The sequence below is a fragment of the Oryctolagus cuniculus genome, chromosome 17 (assembly GCF_051225735.1).
Source record: "Oryctolagus cuniculus isolate XC-2025 breed Fujian yellow rabbit chromosome 17, ASM5122573v1, whole genome shotgun sequence".
In the NCBI taxonomy this organism is placed as follows: Eukaryota; Metazoa; Chordata; class Mammalia; order Lagomorpha; family Leporidae; genus Oryctolagus; species Oryctolagus cuniculus.
The window spans coordinates 58,368,710-58,388,779 of NC_142883.1; the positions used below are offsets into that span (position 1 = coordinate 58,368,710).

At 48.5% G+C, this 20,070-nt stretch overlaps 1 long non-coding RNA gene across 7 annotated transcripts in view; it reads left to right on the forward strand.

Annotated features, from left to right (window-relative positions):
• The window catches only part of LOC149121254 (uncharacterized), a 69,312-nt gene that overhangs the window by 8,494 nt on the left and 40,748 nt on the right, over window positions 1-20,070 (forward strand). For all 7 annotated transcript variants that reach the window (XR_016223611.1, XR_016223610.1, XR_016223609.1 and 4 more), the window contains exon 2: window positions 2,998-3,075. This is a non-coding gene — a long non-coding RNA (uncharacterized LOC149121254). The remainder of the gene's footprint in view (window positions 1-2,997; window positions 3,076-20,070) is intronic.

Consider the following 20,070-nt stretch of genomic DNA (forward strand, 5'->3'; position numbering starts at 1 on the left):
TTTCTCATGAGGGTGTGGTCATGCTGTCAGTGAGAGCTGCACCTGTCTGAAGGCTTGGCCAGGCCTGGGGGATCTGCGCATACGTGACTGTGGGGGCAGAAAAGGCCCATTCCTTGCTGTGTGGACCTCTCTGTAGAGTGCCTGAGGGGCTTTTTGGCACATGAGCAGCTTCTCCCAGTGCTGGGGAGACAGCAGGACCAAGGTCACAATGGTTGTATCACTGTCAACTCCTCATCACTATGATCTAATGCCCGAGGCAGGCTAAGCTTATAAACAAAAGGGCGTTCTTTCAGCTCCTGCTGTTGGAGATTCTCCACCCAAGATTAGGGGCCCCTATCAGTGATGGCATTCTTGCTCGCAGAGTCCTGAGCAGGTGCAAAAGGGTCACTTGGTAAGAGACGGGGAGTGTGTGTGACTGTGCCTGCTGTCTCTGACTTTCTCCAGAAAAAGCCACCAGATTCAGTCCTGTGGCTACATGATAATGACCTAACCAATCCAATCACTTCCCAATGGCTCAGCCTCTAAATACCATAACTGGATTAACTCTTCACTGTCTAGGCTGACGTTGTGGCATAGTGGGTAAAGATACCACCTGCAGTGCTGGTATCCCATATAGGCACCAGTTCGAGTCCCGGCTGCTCCACTTCTGATCCAGCTCTCTGCGATGGCCTGGGAAAGCAGTAGAAGATGGCCCAAGTCCTTGGGCCCCTGCACCCGTGTGGGAGGCCCAGAAGAAGCTCCTGGCTCCTGGCGCTTCGGATTGGCACAGCTCCGCTGTCGTGGCCATTTGGGGAGTGAACCAGCAGATGGAAGACACCACCCCTCCCCTGCCGCTTTTCTGTAACTCTGCCTTTCAAGTAAATAAACAAATCTTAAAAAAAAAAAAAAAAAAACCTCTTCATTGTCTTGGCACCATGGGCTGAGATTCCCAGGTAGGTTCGGGGGTCAGATAATATTTACCCCCACCACGGTTACAGAGGTCCGCTCCCTGCAGCGTGGAGGGAGCCTGCACAGGGTGTGAGCATCAGACAGCAAGCAGCAACAAGAGCTGTGTCAGAGCCTCGGCTACAACAGAACATGACAGTGGCTTTGTCTTGATGGCCGTGTCTCACGTTTATCTTCTAGACGAATATACTTGAGTGCTAAAAAGCTCATCGGGTTTGAATGAAAGTGCTGAGTAGACTTTAACACAGGAGACCCCCAGTTCTCACAAAAGCTGTGGAGATGACGCACACAGAACCGTGGACAGGGAGACATCATCACCTTGTAGCCCTATAAACCCAGAAGTGCAGAGGACACAGCCGCTTGGCCAGCGCCGGTCCTGAGTGACGGTGGCTGCCCAAGGTGGCTCTCAGTGAAGAACAGAGAGGGTGGAAACATCCCAGGCTAACAGCCACAACCCCTCTGCTCTGAAGGCAACATCTTCCCTCTGAAGATGGGATTTGTACTTATGACCTAGAGACCATCTCAGGTCTTTTAACTTTATTTGAAAGGCAGAGAAAAAGAAGAGTGGCAGAGACATCTTTTATCACTGGTTCTCTCATCTAATGCCTGCAACAGCTGGAGCTGGACCAAGCCAAAGCCAGGAACCAGAACTCCATCCAGGTCTCCCATGTGGATGGAAGGGACCCAAGTACTTGGGCCATGGCCTGCTGCCTCCCATGGTGTGCATTAACGGAGAGCTGGAATTGGGAGAAGAGCCAGGACTGGAACTCTAGGCACTGTGACCTCAGATATGTGTGTCCCGAGCTGTGTCTTCACCACTATGCCACATGCCCATTGGCGCCTTGGTTCCTGTCCCCAGGGCCCTCTGTGCTGGCCTCCCTGAAGCAGTGCATCATTCGACCAAAACCAGAGGCAGCTTTGTCCTGGTGTGAGCTTCTTCCGGGAACACAAAGAGGCATTGCAGACTCTCAGCTTATCCCAGTTGGTGAAATGACTTCGGTGTGTAGTTTATCCTCGGCTAAACATCCTTCATAGTTATTTTGTTGAACTTAACATTTGTCTTATGAATATTTCACCACGTGGGGTCTTGAGATGTGAGACTGAGATTGCCTTTTAGATATTAGGTGTCCAAGTTCAGGCCAAGTGGATCTCCATGCAGGCTGTAACTTCCGGATTACAGGTGAGCCCCACTCACTCATACTCAAAGCTCTACTGGCTTGGTTCCCTTGGTATTTACTGCTTGTTGTCCCAAATCTTCCAGAAACTTCTCAGCAAAGTTTTCTACCAGATCAACTACATCAGGAATTTACCTATCTCAATTCTGTGTTCTTCTCCTTTTCCCTGTCAGTACAATGCAGCTCTTCCTTTGAATTCTTTGTTCCCATCATTGGAATTCTCTTCGTCTTTCTTTCTTCTAGGTTGAATTCCCTTTTTAGTTCCCTGTTATACTGAAGCGTGATCCCCAGCAGTTGTCCAAGTCAGATTTTTAAAAAATGCTTATTTATTTATTTGAAAGTCAAAGTTACACAGAGAGAGGGGGTGGGGTGGGGCAGGATCTTCCATCCGCTGGCTCACTCCCCAATTGGTCGCAGTGGCTGGAGCTGTGCCAATCTGAAGCCAGGAGCCAGGAGCCAGGAGCTTCTTCTGGGTCTCCCATGTGGGTGCAGTGGGCCATCTTCTACTGCTTTTCCAGGCCATAGCAGAGAGCTGGATTGGAAGTGGAGCAGCTGGACTGGAACCGGCGTCCATATGGGATGCCGGCGCCTCAGGCAGCGGCTTTACCCACTTTGCCACAGTGCCGGCCCCCAGGTTAGATGTTGACAGCAGAGTCCCAGCCATAGTGACCTCCTCTGTGCTCCATCGTGCACCAGTCATCACCTGGATGTGATGCACGGTCGTTACTCTGCGTCTCTTCCCACATCTTCTCCTCCCATGTCTCTCCTGTCTCCTATCTCCTGTATCTTACTGCTTCCTTGGTGATTTCTTGGTTGTATATGGAATTCTAAGCTTCAGAATGATGAGGTTGTTTCTCCATGGTCTTCTGTCTTTCAGTGTTGCTGTTGAGAAGTTCAAAGCCATTCTCAACCCTGGCCCTTGGGATGTGGTCTACTTGTACCCTCTGCAGCTTTTGTAAGTTCCCTTTGTCATTTATGTTCTGAAATATCACTGTAGCTTGCCTGGGCATTTCATATATTTGAGTGTCCCTTTTCTGTTTGGACACTTACATTTCGTGGGTGTCTGCTGCAAGATTTTATTGATGCTACTATGATTGTTGCTGCTGATTTTCTACTTTTCTTTGTCTGAAACTCCTATTAGCTACTGAGCTCCATGAACCACTGCTGATTTTCTCTCTCCTCCCTTCTTCCCTCCCTCTCTCCCTTCTGTTTCCTTCTCTTCCCTCCCTCCCTCCCTTCCCTCTTTTCTATTTATTTATTTATTTATTCAAAAGAGTGACAGAGAGAGAGACAGAGATCTTCCACCTGCTGGTTCACCCAACTGTCAGAGTTGGGTCAGGCTGAAGCCATGAGGCAGGAACTCCATCCAGGTCTCTCACGCAGGGACCCAAGCACTTCAGCCATCATCAGCTTCTTTCCCAGGTGCACGAACAGTAGGCTGGGTCTGAAGTTGAGCAGCCAGGACTCAAACCAGCAGTCTGATATGGGATGCTGGTGTCGCAAGGGGTGGCGCTTGCTAATTTTCTTGTCTTTTCTTTCCTATTTTTTCTTTTCTTTGTTTCTTTTTTTTTGGGGGGGGCGAGAAGGGGAAATGTATTTACAAGCTTATCTCCCAATCTTTCAATGGAGTTTATAATTTCTAGAGTTTATGGTTTCATTTTTAATTCCCCAAGTCTTTTTTTTTTTTTTTTGCTCAGCAGGTGGGGGGCAGGAAGAACATTCCGGATCCTGGGGATAGCATTTATTTGTTTATCTATTAATTGTCTTTATGTATCAGGTATTGCACAAGGGCTGCAAAGACAGATGTGTTTCCTATTGTCTTACCCACAAGAGGGAAAGACTGGCAAGCAAGCAAGCCATTCAAAGAGAGTGTGTGACAATTATAGGGAGCGGCCTGTGTTCCTTGCTTGGAATTAGAAGTTCAAGTGCAGTCTTTCTCCCAAGATTCTGTTCTAGAGGTAAGTGGCACTTCAGGCAGCTTGTGGCTGAACTAGGAGTTTGTGGGCTAGCCTGGGAAAACTCCCAACCATCTATCATTGTAATTTTCAAAGCAATGCAGTCATTTGCAAATGCCCACAAAGTACTAAGTGCTCCATAGGCATTTTGCACTTGAAGAAATTGACTTAAACCTGTACTTTCAGAGCATAGCACTTTCAAGTTTTGGCACTGCCTATACTTGCATGAATGGCAAAATGCAGGGTTAAATTAGTACCAGGTTTCCCCTTGTTGGGGATGATTTCTTCCTGGAAAGCCTTTGATCCTTCCAGCGCTGGTGCTGAGTTCAATATGTTTTAGCGCTATGGCTGTGGGTGTAGGTATATTTGTGTGTGTGTGCGTGTCTCCGTTTTATGTGCAAAGAGAGGGGAATGGTATTTTGCTGCTCATCTGGAATAGCAATGCCCCTGCCACATCTGGACTCTGATCAGAAACACCTTCGTTATACTCTCTCCTACAGAACCCAAAAGGGCAGTGAATTACTGCAGGGGAACAATTAATGAAGTCAGAGTTGAGAAATAGTTTCTCATTCTAGCTTTGTCAGCAAGGAGGTCAGCACCCTTTTCACTTTCTCCTCTGCCATTTTTTTTTTCTCATTTGTAAGGGAGGTCGGTCATCTGTGACCTGTTCACTGCCCCATTCACGGGGGGTCAAAGGAGACAAGAGTGGAAGGCTTGACTTGAGTTCGAGACCTACTTCTGGCCATCACCCCCTTAAGTAGGGGAGATTCTGCAGCGAAGTGTCCATATCCCTGGATGCCACGAGGACAGCAGAATCGGGCCACCAAAGTAGGCTTAGCGTAGATTCCAGGTTGATGAGACGGTTCCATTCAGCTCTGATTTTACCCTCCTACCCCAGGCTTATCTGGAGAATAAGGCCCTTAGTGGAAGGCCATCCCATGGCCTGCCTCAGAGAGGCCCGTGTGCCTATTTGACTGGCTACTTGCGATGATTTGAACAGGATTTGGCTCCTGAACTCAATGCAGAGGTCATAAGTTAATGGTACTAAGGTGGCAACTTAATCTAACTATGGTATCCAGGAGTTGGGCCTTGTAGGGGTGCTTAGGGCACTGGGGGTGTGCCCTCAGCAGGTTCTCATGGTTACAAAAGCCCAGATTGGGCCCAACCATTCTCTCTACTTCTTGGGGACCCTCTCTGCATGTGCTCTGCCATCTGCCACTCTCAGTAGAGGCCACACCAATGGGGCCGCCCAGCCTTGGACTGTGAACCTTCAAAACCGTGAGCTGAGATAAGCCTCTTTCCTTCTCAAGTAGCTTCTTCCAACTGGGTGGTTATGATGACGACAAGATGAGTGCTGCACCATTCTCCTCCGGGTGGCCCATAGCGTTCTGGGAAGAACCTAGAGATGCCCAGAGCATGGTCCCTGCGTCTCCTGAGTCAGCGTCGTTTGGTATCTTGGTCCCTTCAGGCTGCTATAACAGAATATCTTAGGCAGACAGATTTATAAACAACAGAAAAGTGATGCTCACGGTTCTGGATGCTGGCAAGTCCAAGACCAAGGTAGCAGAAGATTTGGTGTCTGGTGAGGTTCTGTGCCTTGTAGATGGTGCAGTCTATGTTCTCATATGGATGGAAAGGAAGGGGCCGGGGCTCCTGAAACTCTTTGCCAAGGACACTAACCCTATTCAGGAGAGTGGAGTCCTCACTAGGTCCCACCTCCTATAGGTCCCACCTCCTATAGGTCCCACCTCTTCACATTACCACCTTGGCAATTAGGGTTCAACATACAAACTAGGTGGGGGGAATACACATTCAGATCCTTGTAGCTGGGAGCCATTGAAAACACAGAAGCTGGCTGGCGCCGCTGCTCAATAGGCTAATCCTTTGCCTGCGGTGCCGGCACACCGGGTTCTAGTCCCGGTCGGGGCGCTGGATTCTGTCCCAGTTGCTCCTCTTCCAGTCCAGCTCTCTGCTGTGGCCAGGGTGTGCAGTGGAGGATGGCCCAAGTGCTTGGGCCCTGCACTTGCATGGGAGAGTAGGAGAAGTACCTGGCTCCTGGCTTCGGATCAGCGCGGTACGCCAGCCGCAGCGGGCCAGCCACAGTGGCCATTGGAGGGTGAACCAATGGCAAAGGAAGACCTTTCTCTCTGTCTCTCTCTCTCACTGTCCACTCTGCCTGTCAAAAAAAAAAAATGCAGAAGCTGTTCGGGTGGGACCCAGCTTTCTGCCTTTTAACACATGGCCCTGGGAATTCTGAAGTCAAGGACCACCGCCTCACAGAAGCACTTTTCAGACTTGAAAATGGGCACTCCAGGCTTTATTAAAACTCAAATTCCAACTGGGGTGAGGATGCAACCAGCCCCTGGGTGACTCCGGTGGAGGAAATAGCTCAGCCTAAAAGACATGGGGTCTAGGGCGGATCTGCCACCCACTCCATGGAGGTCTGCAGCCAGCTCACTCCCCCTTCACATCTTAGCCTCAGCTCTGCAAATAGGGACCTCCCAGTTCTGGTATTACATAGTTCTGATTTCATGAATTATTGTAGGACATGCGGTACCTGGGATTCTCAGTCATGCTTGGGACTCCTGGTCAGTAGCAACTCCACCAGGTAGGACCCAGAAGATGCGCAGGCTTGTCTGAGAGCCAGCAGGGGCCATCTGCTAAGTGGACGGCTGAGAGGCCAGCACAGGGACAGGCTGGGAAGCCCACGTTCATGACGTCTGTATCCACTTCCCCCATTGTGCCTGCAGCCAGGTTGGGTAAGACTTTGTTGACAAACCCCTGGAACATGGAAATGTCAGATTCCTGAGTGGCAGGATGGTGGTCCTCAGGGGCTCTTCAGGAGTGTGGGCTGAGGTCTGGGGTGGAGAATCTGTGATCTCAGACCTGGTCCACGTGCAGGAAGGGGGGACCCTTTCCCATTCCTCACCAGCTCCTGGCACCTGGAAGTTTTGGGGTTTCCTTTCCCCTCCTTGCCCCCAGGTCAACTTTATTTCCAGCCCTTTTTGCAAAGCTCTTGGGGGTAATGCATCAGATTCCCAGGTGTGCATGCTAGTGGGATGGTTGTTATAAACCTTCCAAACCCACAAAGCTAAACTCTGCATTTTTTTTTGTCTTAATTCTTCTCCCCAGAGGAGTTGGGGCCACCATGTAGTCTTTCTCACGTCCTGGGAAGCAGTTTCCAAGTAGCACAGATGTTGAGGCTGCTGTCTGATCCACAGCTGTGCTCGCCATAACACAGCTCCCTGGGCCAGAACGCTAGCTAACTCCATCCTGCCCCGCTGTCAACATTTGTTTAGAGGAGAAGGCAGGGAGTGAGAGACAAATGGCCTGCAGAGACGTGGTCTGAAAAAGAAACGATAATGGACGCCTTCCAGCTCAAGGGCTGTCTCCACAGTGCATGGCCCACTCACTGTATGAGACGTAATTTGGCCGAGTTCATCCCAAAACAGTGGTTGTAGATACATTGCAGACCAGAATTAAGATTCTAGTTAGGGCCCGGCATTGTGGTGCATTGAGCTAAGACTGCCCACGACGCTGGTGCTCCACATGAGCACCAAGTTCAAGTCCTGGCTGCTCCACTTCTGATCCAGCTCCCTGCTAATGTCCCTGGGAAAGCAGCAGAAGGTGTGCCGAGTGCTTGGGCCCCTGCCACTCTTGTGGGAGACCCGGATGGAGTTCCAGGTTCCTGGCTTCAGCCCGGCCCAGCCCTGGCTGTGGCAGTCATTTGGGGAGTGGTTAGCAGATGGAAGATTTCTTTCTCTCTCTGTCTCTCCCCACCTCCCTCTGTAACTCTGCCTTTCAAATATATAAATCTTTTTTTAATATTTATTTATTTATTTGGAAGGCAGAGTTACAGAGAGGCAGAGGCAGAGAGAGATAGAGAAAGAGAGAGAGAGAAAGAGAGAGAGAGATATCTTCCATTTGCTGGTTCACTCCCCAAATGGCCACAATGAACAGAGCTGGACTTATCCAAAGCCAGGAGCCAGGAGCTTCTTCCAGGTCTCCCATGCTGGTGCAGGGGCCCAAGGACTTGCGCCATCTTCCACTGCTTTCCCAGGACATAGCAGAGAGCTGGATCAGAAGTGGAGTAGCCAGGACTCAAACCAGCACACATATGGGATGCAGACATGGCAGGCGGCTGCTTCATGCACTACACTACAGCACCGACCCCAAATCTTTTTTTTTTTTTATTCTATTTAGATTTTTTTTTCTTTTTTGGTTTCACTACTATTTTTATTGCACAAGTTTGTATTTCTTGAAAAAAAAAAAAAACTGAAAAAAAAACAACCCACAATTTCTCCATCTACAGAAAACCACTATTAAAATTTAAGTATATAGCCACTAGGCATTTGACCTTCCCATAAATCCAATATATCTGAATATATTCACATTTTTAATACAATGCGCTTACTTTCCTACAACTTCTTTTATAACATTGTTACATTCCGTGCATCTTAGCATGTCAATTTATAAATTTCAGTGTTGCAGCTTTTTAAAAATTTATTTATTTGAAAGGCAGAGATACAGAGAGAGAGAGAAAGAGACAGAGACAGAGAGAGAGAGACACAGAGAGAGAGAGAGAAATCTTCCGTCCTGCAACACGGGCTCCTCAGCATTAGCTTCTAAGAGCTGCATAGTGTCCTGTTACATGTGTGTACTATAGATTTTAGCCTTAGTCCTCTGTATTTTTTTTTTTAAACATTTAGGCAATTTGCAGTTTTCTGCTGTTGTCAGCTGAGTTTGATGAACAGCCACAATTCTTCCCTTGGCATAAATTTCTCCCTGTAGACGGAGGGTGAAGGGGGAGCACACTGCTCAACTTGTTTGGAAGATCTTGCCAAAGTGAAACGAGAAAAGTCATAACCATTTACTCCCCCACTGGCAGCACATAAACACAACTGCTTATCTGAATCCTGGCCAGCAGGGATCCTGACTCAGACTTCTTTGAACTGTTGTCAGTTCCATGGAGAAAAGTGCTATCTTTCTCTTAAAAAAGATTTATTTATCTATTTGAAAGTCAGAGCTACACACACACATACACACACACAAACACACACACAATCTTCCATCTGCTGGGTCATTCCCCAAATATCTGTAACAGCCAGGGCTGGGTCAGAGCCAGAGTCTGGAACTCCATCTGGGTCTCCCACATGGGTGGCAGGGGCTCAAGCACTTGGTCATCCTCTGCTGCTTTCCCAGGTGCATTAAGAGGGAGCTGGGTCAGAAGTGGAGCAGCCGGGACTCAACCCACACCCATATGGGATGCCAGAGTCGCAGAAGGTGGTTTAACCAGGCAAGCCACAGCCCTGACCCCCTAAAATGGCATCATTTAATTGGATCTTCTTTGGTTACAAATAAAGTTGAACACATCTCAATACACATTGACCATTTGCAGTTTTTGTCTTTCTAAATTGCCTGTTCATATCTTTCACTCAGTTCTAAAAACCATAGATTTCATTTTATAGAGCAGTTTTAGATTCTGAGAAAAGTAGAATAGAAAATACAGAATTCCCATATTTCATCTTTTCCAGGGAACATCCCCTGCTACCAACACCCTCACTGGATAGTACCCTGTTGTAACTGATGGACCAGCATGGATGCACCATTGTCCCCCCAAGCCCGTAGTTTGCACGGGGGGCCTGTTTGCGGTATATGTGCTGTGAGTTTTGTCCACTGCTGCGCTCACACTATACCATCCTTCAGAGTAGTTTCACTCCCCTGAACATCCTTTGTGCTGCTTCTGGCCATCCAGCCCAGCCAGGGCTTACCCCGCCCATCACTGGTGTCATTTTCACTGTCTCCATTGCTTTGTCTTCTTCTGGGATGACATACAGTTGGAATCAGATGGTATGCAGCCACTTCAGATTGGCATCTTTCACTTAGTCATAGGTGCTTAAGTTTTCTCCACATTGTTTTATGGCCCAAAAGCTCATTTCTTTTCGGCACTGAATGATGCTCTGTTGTCTGGATGCACACAGTTTATCCATTCACACACTGAAGGGCATCATGGTTGCTTCCAAGTTTTGGCAATTATGAATAAAACTGCTGTAAAAGCAGCCGATTTGTGGTCTTGTTGTGGACCTAAGTTGGCAGCTCACCCAGGCAAAAGCAAAGGGGTATGATTGTTGGGTCTTAACGGGCTTCACTTCTTTTCCCAGTCTGGCCGTCCTGTCTTAGTCATTTGGGGTTGTTCTAGCAACTTCCCATGGCCTGCGTGACTTCTTTCTCACTGTTCTAGAAGCTGGGACTCTGAGATCAGGTGCCGGCATGGCCAGGTTTTGGTGAGGGCCTTCTTCCAGGTTGCAGGCAGATAGCTTCTCTGTAATTTCACATGACAGAAAAAGCAAGAGAGCTCTCTGAGGGTCCCCTGTCTAAGGGCACTAATCCCACGCAAGGGGGCTCCACCCTCATCACCATCGAGTCCTCCTGAAAGACCCGCCTCCCAAGTCCAGCACCTTGGGGATGAGGATTTCACTTACACATGTTAGGACGACACATCCAGGCTATTGCAAGTACTTTGTCTTTCTTGTTGATATATAAGGGTGTTATTAAGTCTTGCCCATTATCCATGTTGCAATTATTTTTTTAAATTTTATTTATTTATTTTGAGAGGTAGAGTTACAGACAGTGAAAGGGGGAGAGAGAGAGAGAGAGAGAGAGAGAGAGAGAGATCCGTCCGCTGGTTCACTCCCAAAATGGCCTCAACGGCCAGAGTTGCACCGAACCGAAGCCAGGAGCCAGGAGCTTCTTTGGGGTCTCCCACGCGGGTGCAGGGGCCCAAGGACTTGGGCCATCTTCTACTGCCTTCCCAGGCCATAGCAGAGAGCTGGTTTGGAAGTGGAGCGGCCGGGACTAGAACCGGTGCCCATATGGAATGCCGGTGGCACTGCAGGTGGAGGATTAACCTACTTAGCCACAGCGCTGGCCCCATGTTGCAAGTCTTCTTCCCAGGTCATTGCCTCTTGCCTAATGTAACAAATGGTGCAACACAGAGGTTTGTGGGGCAATCTGCCCGTCTATTAGGAGGCCTTTGTCTGCTGTAGGCTTCTGAGGCGTAAGAGGCACGGATGCTGGGGCGGATTGCCATCCCTGGGAACTTGAATGCCTTTGTTGAGAGTTGGGGTTTAGAGCAAGATCTTAGCTGTGCCTGTTTCTCTCCGAGGGCAAAGGGACACGTGTGCTCCTTTACTGGATGCTCGGCAGGTGTTTGCTTTTAGTTTTGCTTGTTTGCCTTTAGTTAGAATTGCTCGTGTCAGATACTTCTAAGGTCAACGTTCCCACGGTTGTTCCCTCTGAAGTTTTCTTAGCTGCAGAAGGGCTGGGACACTTTGATGGTGCTCAGATTCATGGGCTGTAGTACCAGAGGCCTCACAAGACGGAAAGGCAGGAAGGAAGCTCCTTTGTCATCCAGAAGGTTCGATTTGGTATCCTTTGCTCTCAGAGATGCAGCTGAAGCCTTTAATGATAAAGGGAGAGCAGTCAATACTTCAGTAGTTAGGTGGAAGGAGCAAGTCACTTGGGGAAAAATCACGACCTTTATAATAACAAAGTAACATTGGTGTTTCGTGGTTTCCCTTAATCTTGTTACTATGAGCCTGTGTTTGAGGAGTGATGCTCTTCCATCTCTCTGATCTCGGGTTCAGTGCCAAATCCTGTGGATTTTTTTTAAAGATTTATTTATTCATTTATTTGAAAGAGAGAGAGAGAGGGCTGAGTCTTGTCGAAGCCAGGAACCTGGAAATTTATCCAGTTCTCCCGAGTGCGTGGTAGGTGTCCAGGTACTTGTATCGTCATCTGTTGCTTTTCCAGGTGCATTAGCAGGAAATGGATTGGAAGCAGAGGAGCTGGGTCTCAGTTTGGGCCTGTGATACGGGATGCAGGTGTAGCATGTAGCAGCTTAACCTGATGTGCAAAGCCGCTGCCTCTCCTGGGGAGTCTTTACTCAACTCTGCTTTTTTTCTTATGCTTCTTATCTCCTTCCAAAAAGATTTATTTATTTGAAAGGTAGAGAGATTGGAGTAGGGGGAGAGAGAGATGAGAGAGAGAGAGAGAGAGAGAGGAGACATATCCTCCATCTGCTGGTTTACTGTCCAAATGGCCTCAACAGCCAGGTCTGGGCCAGGATGAAGCCAGGAGCCTGGGGCCAGGTCTTCCACATGTGTGGCAGGGACCCAAGTACTCAGGCCATCATCCACTGCCTTCCTAGACACAGTTAGCAGGGAGCTGGATGGGAATCAGAGCAGCTAGGCCTGGAACCAGCACTCCAATGGGGGACGCTGGTGTTATAGACAGCAGAACACCACCCAACCCTATCTCCTTTCTATTCACACAGTACATCTTCTGGGAAGACTTCATGACTTCGTACCAGGCTTATTTCACCAATTCAGTCACCTTCTTTGTTTTATTCACTTCTCCTGAAATTCCACCAAACAGAGGATTTTTCTCCTTGGCTCCTCGTCTTTGTTGAAAAACCTCCTGTGGCCCCTCATTTCCTGCACTCACGCACTTGCTGACTTTCTGTCCTCCCTGACTTCTGGTTCCATTTCAAACTTTTCAAGTTTACAATGATGTGAAAGTCAAACGCTTTCAGTAGAAACCGTGCTGGGAAATTTGAACTTGAACCTTTCCCTGGGCTAGCGCTGTGCCATCCGTCCGTCTCTGGCGGTGCTGGGCAGGAGCAGTGAGTACATCCGCACTGTCAAGGGGCCAGGGAGGAGGCCGACTGATGCTCCACGGTGAGCCGCGAGCTGTGCTTCCTTGGGGATGTGCAGCAGGTGCAGTGCAGTCAATGAGTTTTTGACTTAGGAAATTTTTGACTTAATAATGGGATGTGGCCTCATTATAAATCAAAGGTCATCCATAATGGTTAAAATATGGTACTTTGGGGCTGATTTTGTGGTACAGTGAGAGAAGTCTGTGACATTGGTATCCCATATATGCACTGGTTGGAGTCCTGGCTGCTCTACCTCTGACCCAACTCCCTGCTAATGCACCTGGGAAAGCAGCAGAAGATGGCCCAAGTGCTTGGGCACTTGCCACCCATGTGGGAGACCTGGATGAAGTTCCAGGCTCCTGGCTTTGGCCTGGCTCAGGCCAAGCCCATTGTAACCATCTGAGGAGTGAACTAGAGGATGGAAGATCTCTCTCTCTCTCTTTCAAATAAACAAATAAATCTTTTTTAAAATGTGGTGCATTTGTATGATTGGATATCATTCAGCCATAAAAAGCAATGAAATTCTGATCCATGAGACCATACAGATGAACCTTGAAATTCCTTATGTTAATGAGAGAAACCAGACACAAAGTTTGCTTCCATCCATGCCACTCCAATAGGTGCCTCTGTAGATACAGAAGACAGGTGAGTGGTTGCCAGGGGTTGGGGAGTGGAGTGAGGGGGTGGGAAGAGCAAGGGACCACTTGATGGGCACAGGGCTTTCTCTTGGGATGATGAAAGAGCTGGATAGAGGTGCTGTTGGAATGATGTTGTGAATGTCCTAAGTCTCACAGAATTGTACATTCTGAAACGGTTCATTTTACGGTCAGTTAATTTTGCTTCAATAAAAACAGAAAGGGAGGAGCCCAAGCCTGTTGTCCCATGGGGGTGGAGGGCAAGATGACAGCGGGCCTAGAACAGGAGACACTTGGGCCCTGCTCTGATCTCCATGTCAGTTCAGTTCCGCACTACTGGGAGAGAGAGAGAGAGAGAGAGAGAGAGAGAGAGAGAGAGAGAAACGGTCTATAGTCTTTTGGCTGCTCAATATTAGCATTTACATCAGCACGCCTCTTTCCCCCACCCCAATACAATTTGTTGTAAACGTGGAAATTCTCTTTCAAAGAGAAATGATGAGAAGACAGTCTAAGGACGAGCAGGTGGGGCACAACTTTGTGGCGGGCTCTGCACCAGCGAGGGTTTCCCACCAGCCGCCCTGCAGTCACACCCTGGCACTTCCCGGCAGCCGCCACCACGGCAGGAAACCCAACCCCAGCCCTGGCCGAGGTGCGGCTGTGCTGTTACTGTACCGTGTTCTTCCTCCGTCTCCCCCTTCCGTCACCTCCTTCCCGCCAGTGCAAGGTGGCATTTTAAAACAATGCCAAGCTTGCAATGATTAATCAGCCTACCAGGGCAAGCAGCTCCTGAGAGCCGGGGAAAACACAGACACTTTCTGCTCCATCGAAACCCAAATAGGCACACTGCGGACCCCTTCACTAGGAGACTTGGGACAATGTGTTTCTGGGAAGCTCTGCTTCTCTCCAGCTTTCTGCAGCCTTCCCTGGCGCTGGGCTGAACTGCAGCTTTGCCGAGTCAATCTTAAAAAGCCAAAGCTGAAGATGTGAACATTTAGAGTGTAAAACCCTCGATCCCTCTATGCGGAGGCAGAAGGGAGGGGAAGATGGAATGTGTGTTGCTCACACTTTAAAATTTTACTTGTGAGATTTTCCCCCCAAGATTATCCAATAAACATTTACTGTGCACTTAGTTTATATCGGCTTCTGCAATAGATGTTGGAGCCGCATGAAGCACGGACAAAGCGCCTTTTCTGCTCTCAAGGAGCTTAACTTTTTCCCTTGTCCCCCCGACATGCAATGGTTTCCAGCTCTGACAGCTGTGAAAGCCAGGAGTTAAAATGATCATCTTTGCTCTTTGATAATAAAAAGACCCAGCCGGGGCCGGCGCCATGGCTCACTTGGTTAATCCTCCACCTGCGGCGCCGGCATCCCATGTGGGCACTGGGTTCTAATTCCGGTTGCTCCTCTTCCAGGCCAGCTCTCTGCTGTGGCCTGGGAGTGCAGTGGAGGATGGCCCAAGTGCTTGGGCCCTGCACCCGCATGGGAGACCAGGAGGAAGCTCCTGGCTCCTGGCTTCGGATCAGCGCAGCTCTGGCCGTGGTGGCCATTTTGGGAGTGAACCAATGGAAGGAAGACCTTTCTCTCTGTCTCTCTCTCTCACTGTCTAACTCTGTCAAATAAAAAAAAAAAAAAAAAGAGAGAGAGAGAGAGAGAGACCCAGCCTTCCCGAGACTCTAGTTTCAATGCACACTTTTATTTCCCTTCATGGGATCCTCAACTGAGAATTCTGGGGGAAGGGACACAGCCAATGGGGGTTTGCACAGATGGGTTGGCCCTTCCAGCTCCAAGGACCCAGAGGGACCTCACATATGGGCAGGAGGTGATGATGCAGGGGGCTGTGTACCTCCCTGGACGAGAGGCAGTTTCAGGATGTCTGGGGTCGACCAGCACTCCCCACACATGCACTTGTCTGGCTTGGACCCCGAGGCTCCTTCTGACATCTGCTGTGGCTGGAAGCCCCTGTCCTTGGAAGGCAGCCCTGCTGACGTGGGGGCCAGGGGCTGCTCTGCACATGGCTGGCTTTGAAACTCATCCCAGGCCACTTGTTTGCCTGGCATGTTGCTGCCACATTCTTTAAAGACCCCTAAAATACTCAGGAACGGCTGCTCTACCGTCCGGAAGATAGAGGGCTGGAGTCAGAGGTACACAGAGCCGGTGTGGTGTTAGGGAAGCCTCTGTCACTGTGCCAGCTGAATGAGTGCTCCAGGCCTTGGGCGGTCCAGGTAGTTGTCAAAGTGGGTTCCGTGGTCCCCTGGGGTGAAGAGTGTACCTTGACTATGAAGGAGGAGCAAAGCCAGCCACAGCTTTCCTTGCCCTAGAGATCCACGCTGGTCTCCTGGAGAATGATTGTGCAAACGCTCACTCTCCACAGTGCTCTTCTTTGGGTCCTCAATGAAGCGGTTGCTTTAGCAGTGACCTAGAACAGGTGCCTATGGGCAGAGTCCGACTTGTGTGCAATTTTTTTTTTTTTTTTTGGTTGGCTTAAAGTGGACTTGTGTGTTAGTAGGAAAGACAGCATTTTCCTGCTGCTGGCATTGTGGCACAGCAGGCTAAGCGGTCACCTGTGACGCCAGCATCCCATTTTGGAGCACTGATTGGAGCCCCAGCTGCTCAGCTTCTGAGCCAGCTTCCTGCTAATGCACCTGGAAAGGCAGTGGTTGAGGGCTCAGGCACTGGGTCTCTGCTAACCACCAGGGAGCCTAGGAAGGCGTTCTGGCTCCTGAATTTCTCCTGGACCAGCCCCAGCCATTGCAGCCATTTGGCAAATGAACCCGCATTTGGGAGTGCTCTCTCTCTCTCTCCCTCTGCCTCTCCTTCCCTCTCTGTGTAACTCTTTCAAATAAATAAATAAATCTTTAAAAAAATAAAAATAAACAAACCTTAGAAATGTTTCCTCTCTTTTACCACAGTTCTCACCATTCCCTAATGTCTTATTTTCTCTACAGGCGTGTTGCCTGACAGTCTGTTGTCTTTTCAAAATTTACTTTACTTTATTACTTATTTATTTGAAAGCAGAGAGCAGAGCAGAAAGACACACACACACACACAGAAAGAGAGATAGAGAGATGAGAGATAGAGAGAGATCTTCTATTTGCTGGTTCACTCACCCAATGCCTGCAACAGCTGGGGCTCTACCAGGCTGAAGCCAGGAACCTAGAACTCAACCCAGGTCCTCCATGTAGGCAGCAGGGACCAAAACACTTGAGCCATTACCTGCTGCCTCCCAGGGTGCACATTAGCAGAAAGCTGGCATTGGAAGCAGATCTGGAACTCAAAACCAGGAACTTCATAGTCCCAGCCAGCATCTTAACTGCTGCAACCATGCTCAGCCCACTTCTGTTGTCCTCTGCATGTGCGACCACGGGCCTTCAGGGATCAGCTGTATGGCTCTTTCCTTGATGACAGGAGTGGGCGGAGTGTGTGCCTAGCTGGCAGGAGCAGAGAAAGTCTGCAGGTGGCACCAAATGCTGGCATGACTCGTGAAAGGCGTGACCGAATGACCATTTTGGTTGGATTCACGGGCCTCTGGCTGATGGCCTCACTTCCTAATAATCTTTCTGCACCTATTTCAAGACCCCCAAAGTTCTGTTAGTCCTCATGCAGCAATGTGTGACGCATACTTTTGAATGTCTGGTATGTCAGGGCTACTTTCAGTGGCTTGCTTTGCCAGTGGGCGTGTTTAATCATCTCATAGAACAACCAGTGGAGGCTGCAACCGAGGTTGAGATAGCATAACAATCATGGCAGCCTGCTGAGGTAGCTTCTCGGTAATACTTGTAGTCTTCTCCTCATGGTTACAGGAGGGCTGCAGCAGCACTCATCACTGGTCCTTAGACTGGCAGCCTAAACAGGCAGGAAGGGGCAGAGGCAAAAAGCTTTCTTCTCGAGGCTCTGTCTTCTTCTTCTTCTTTTTAAAAGATTTATTTTATTTATTTGAAAGAGTTACAGAGAGAGTTAGAGACAGAGAGGTCTTCCATCCACTGGTTCACTCCCCAGATGGCCGCAACGGCTGGAGCTGTGCCGATCCAAAGCCAGGAGCTTCTTCCAGGTCTCCCACATGGGTGTAGGGTCCAAAGGACTTGGGCCATCTTCTACTGCTTTCCCAGGCCACAGCAGAGAGCTGGATCAGAAGAGGAGCAGCCAGGACTAGAACCAGTGCCCATATGGGATGCCAGTGCTTCAGGCTAGGGCTTTAACCCACTGCACCACAGTGCCAGCCCCGAGGCTCTGTCTTCTTAATCTAGGTAGGAAATCCTTCTCAGGGGCTTCCTTCCATGGACTTCCTACCATGGACTTCCTTCCAGGTGCCATTGCTCAGAACTGTGTTTTACGAGCCCTGGCTGCAGGGCAAGCTCTAAGAGTCAGAGTCTGAAGGGGAGAGGAATCGCCATGAGTGCTTCTTCCAGGCCTGGCATGGGAGGTGCCTTCCCTGAGAGCGGCTCTCTGTGCTCACAGCCTGAACAAAATCATGGCATGACAACAGGGAAGGAGGGTAGACTGACAGTGTGGTGGCGAGAGACGGTCGCGAGCATTGTGTTCCACAGTGGTTACAGGGAGAGGAGAGAGCTTTTCTTATACGGCCACTCTGCCTTCCCCAAGGTCACTGAAATCACACCCGTTTTGCATAAAATTTTCAGCCAGCACACAAAGAAGTCATGTTGATATTTTTCACTAAAATTCCCTTAACCTTATGAACATATAAACATATAAACATATAAAACATATAAACATATAAAATTCCCATAACCTTATGAACATATAAAATATAGGTGATCATAACAGCACTCTGGCCTCATAATCAGCCCTTAAGGCATGCGGATCCAGCTGAAATGCCCATGAGAGTATTTCAGGCATGGAAAGCCAAGACACTCTGGGGAAAAAAAAAAAAAAGAAAACCTAAATGAAAGATCTCCACGAGTGAGATCCCAGTGGAAAGAATGGGTCATCAAAGAAGGAGGTACGTTTCTCTGAGGGGAGGAGAGAACTTCCACTTTGACCATGGCCTTGTCTAAATATGATCAGAGTCAGTGAACTCAGGGGGCTTCCATAGCCTTGGCAGCTCATGACAAGAGCCTAGGGTGATTACTGATGCCATAAACAAGAGTGTCAATTTGTTAAGTCAACAACAGGAGTCACTGTGCACTTACTCCTCATGTAGGATCTTTGTCCTTAGTGTGCTGTACATTGAGATTTAATGCTATAACTAGTACTCAAACAGTATTTTTCACTTTATGTTTCTGTGTGGGAGCAAACTGTTGAAATCTTTACTTTATACGCGCTAAACTGATATTCTGTATATAAAGAGAATAGAAAATGAATCTTGATGTGAATGGAAGGGGAGAGGGAGTGGATAAGGGGAGGGTTGCAGGTTGGAGGGACGTTATGGGGGGGAAGCCATTGTAATATTCTGTACTTTGGAAATTTATATTCATTAAATAAAAGTTTAAAAAAATATAGGTGATCAATGAGCTAGCTCTTGTTCAGTTTGTTCACCTGGACCTTACCGGGTAAGTGAGGCTGAGCCCAGCCAAGAAAAGTTAGAGCAAGTTCGGTGGGGATCGGATGGGGATGGACATGACATGGGAACTCCTACAGAAACTAGGGTCTGTATTGAAGAGTTGGACATCTGGACTGGGAGTCGATGTGTATCTATAAGTCTCTTGATTGCAAGGATGAGAAAACACAGACCAAATCTGTTTGAGAAAAGCAAAAGGATTGTGTAGTGGTGTGCGTTCCCCGGTAACTATTGACTGTCTAGGTCTGTACTTTAAGGGTAGCGTCAACATCTATCTTGTCCCTTTATTTCCTCTGAGAAGGTTCCATCCTAGATGGCTACTGTGTCCCCAGCAGTTCCAGTCTTGCTTTGTCCCCAGGTCCAGTCTAGGGAGAAGAGAGAGTCTGCTTCCACCATGCCTCAGAGACTCAAGCTGGAGGCTCCTTTGCCCTAATTGAAGCAATCACAATGGCCAAACAGTACGAGATGTGCTGACTAGCTTAGTGTACGTCCAGAGTTGGCAAACTAAGCCTTTTTTTTTTTTTTTTTTTGCAAATGAATGTTTTATTGGAACATATCCATGCTCATTTGTTTATGAGTGATCTATGGCTGTTTCATGCTACAATAGTAAACATGAAGTAGTTGCAAGGCTTGCAAAGCCTAACATATTTACTACATGACTCTTTATAGAGAAGAGTTTGCCAACTGGCTTTGAACTAGGTCACATACTCTGGGAAAGGCAAAAAGCCATCTTTTCTCCTACAGCTCACGGGCTAAGACTGGTAAGACCCCGGGCCTGGCCCAAGAGGAAGATGAGGATGTTGGGCACCCTTCTGACAAGTGTGGCTATCATGTGATGGCTTAGGGACAGGGACCTTGTGTGCTGTGGTTGGCTGGGAGTTTGGACTCTATTTCTGGAGAAGATGGGAAACTTGAAATCCACTGAGATGTCTACTGGGACACAGCAGACATCTAGGAAGATTTGCTTTCTGGATTGTGAGAAAGCAATTTTGTGCTTTTTGGATTACTATTTGTGCATTGTCTTGAATGGGAGGCACTGATTTGGGGGAAGTGCGTTGGTAACAGGAAGTACATCTAAAAAGAGGGGGCCACAGAGTGGGTATAGACGACAGATCAAGATGGACATGAC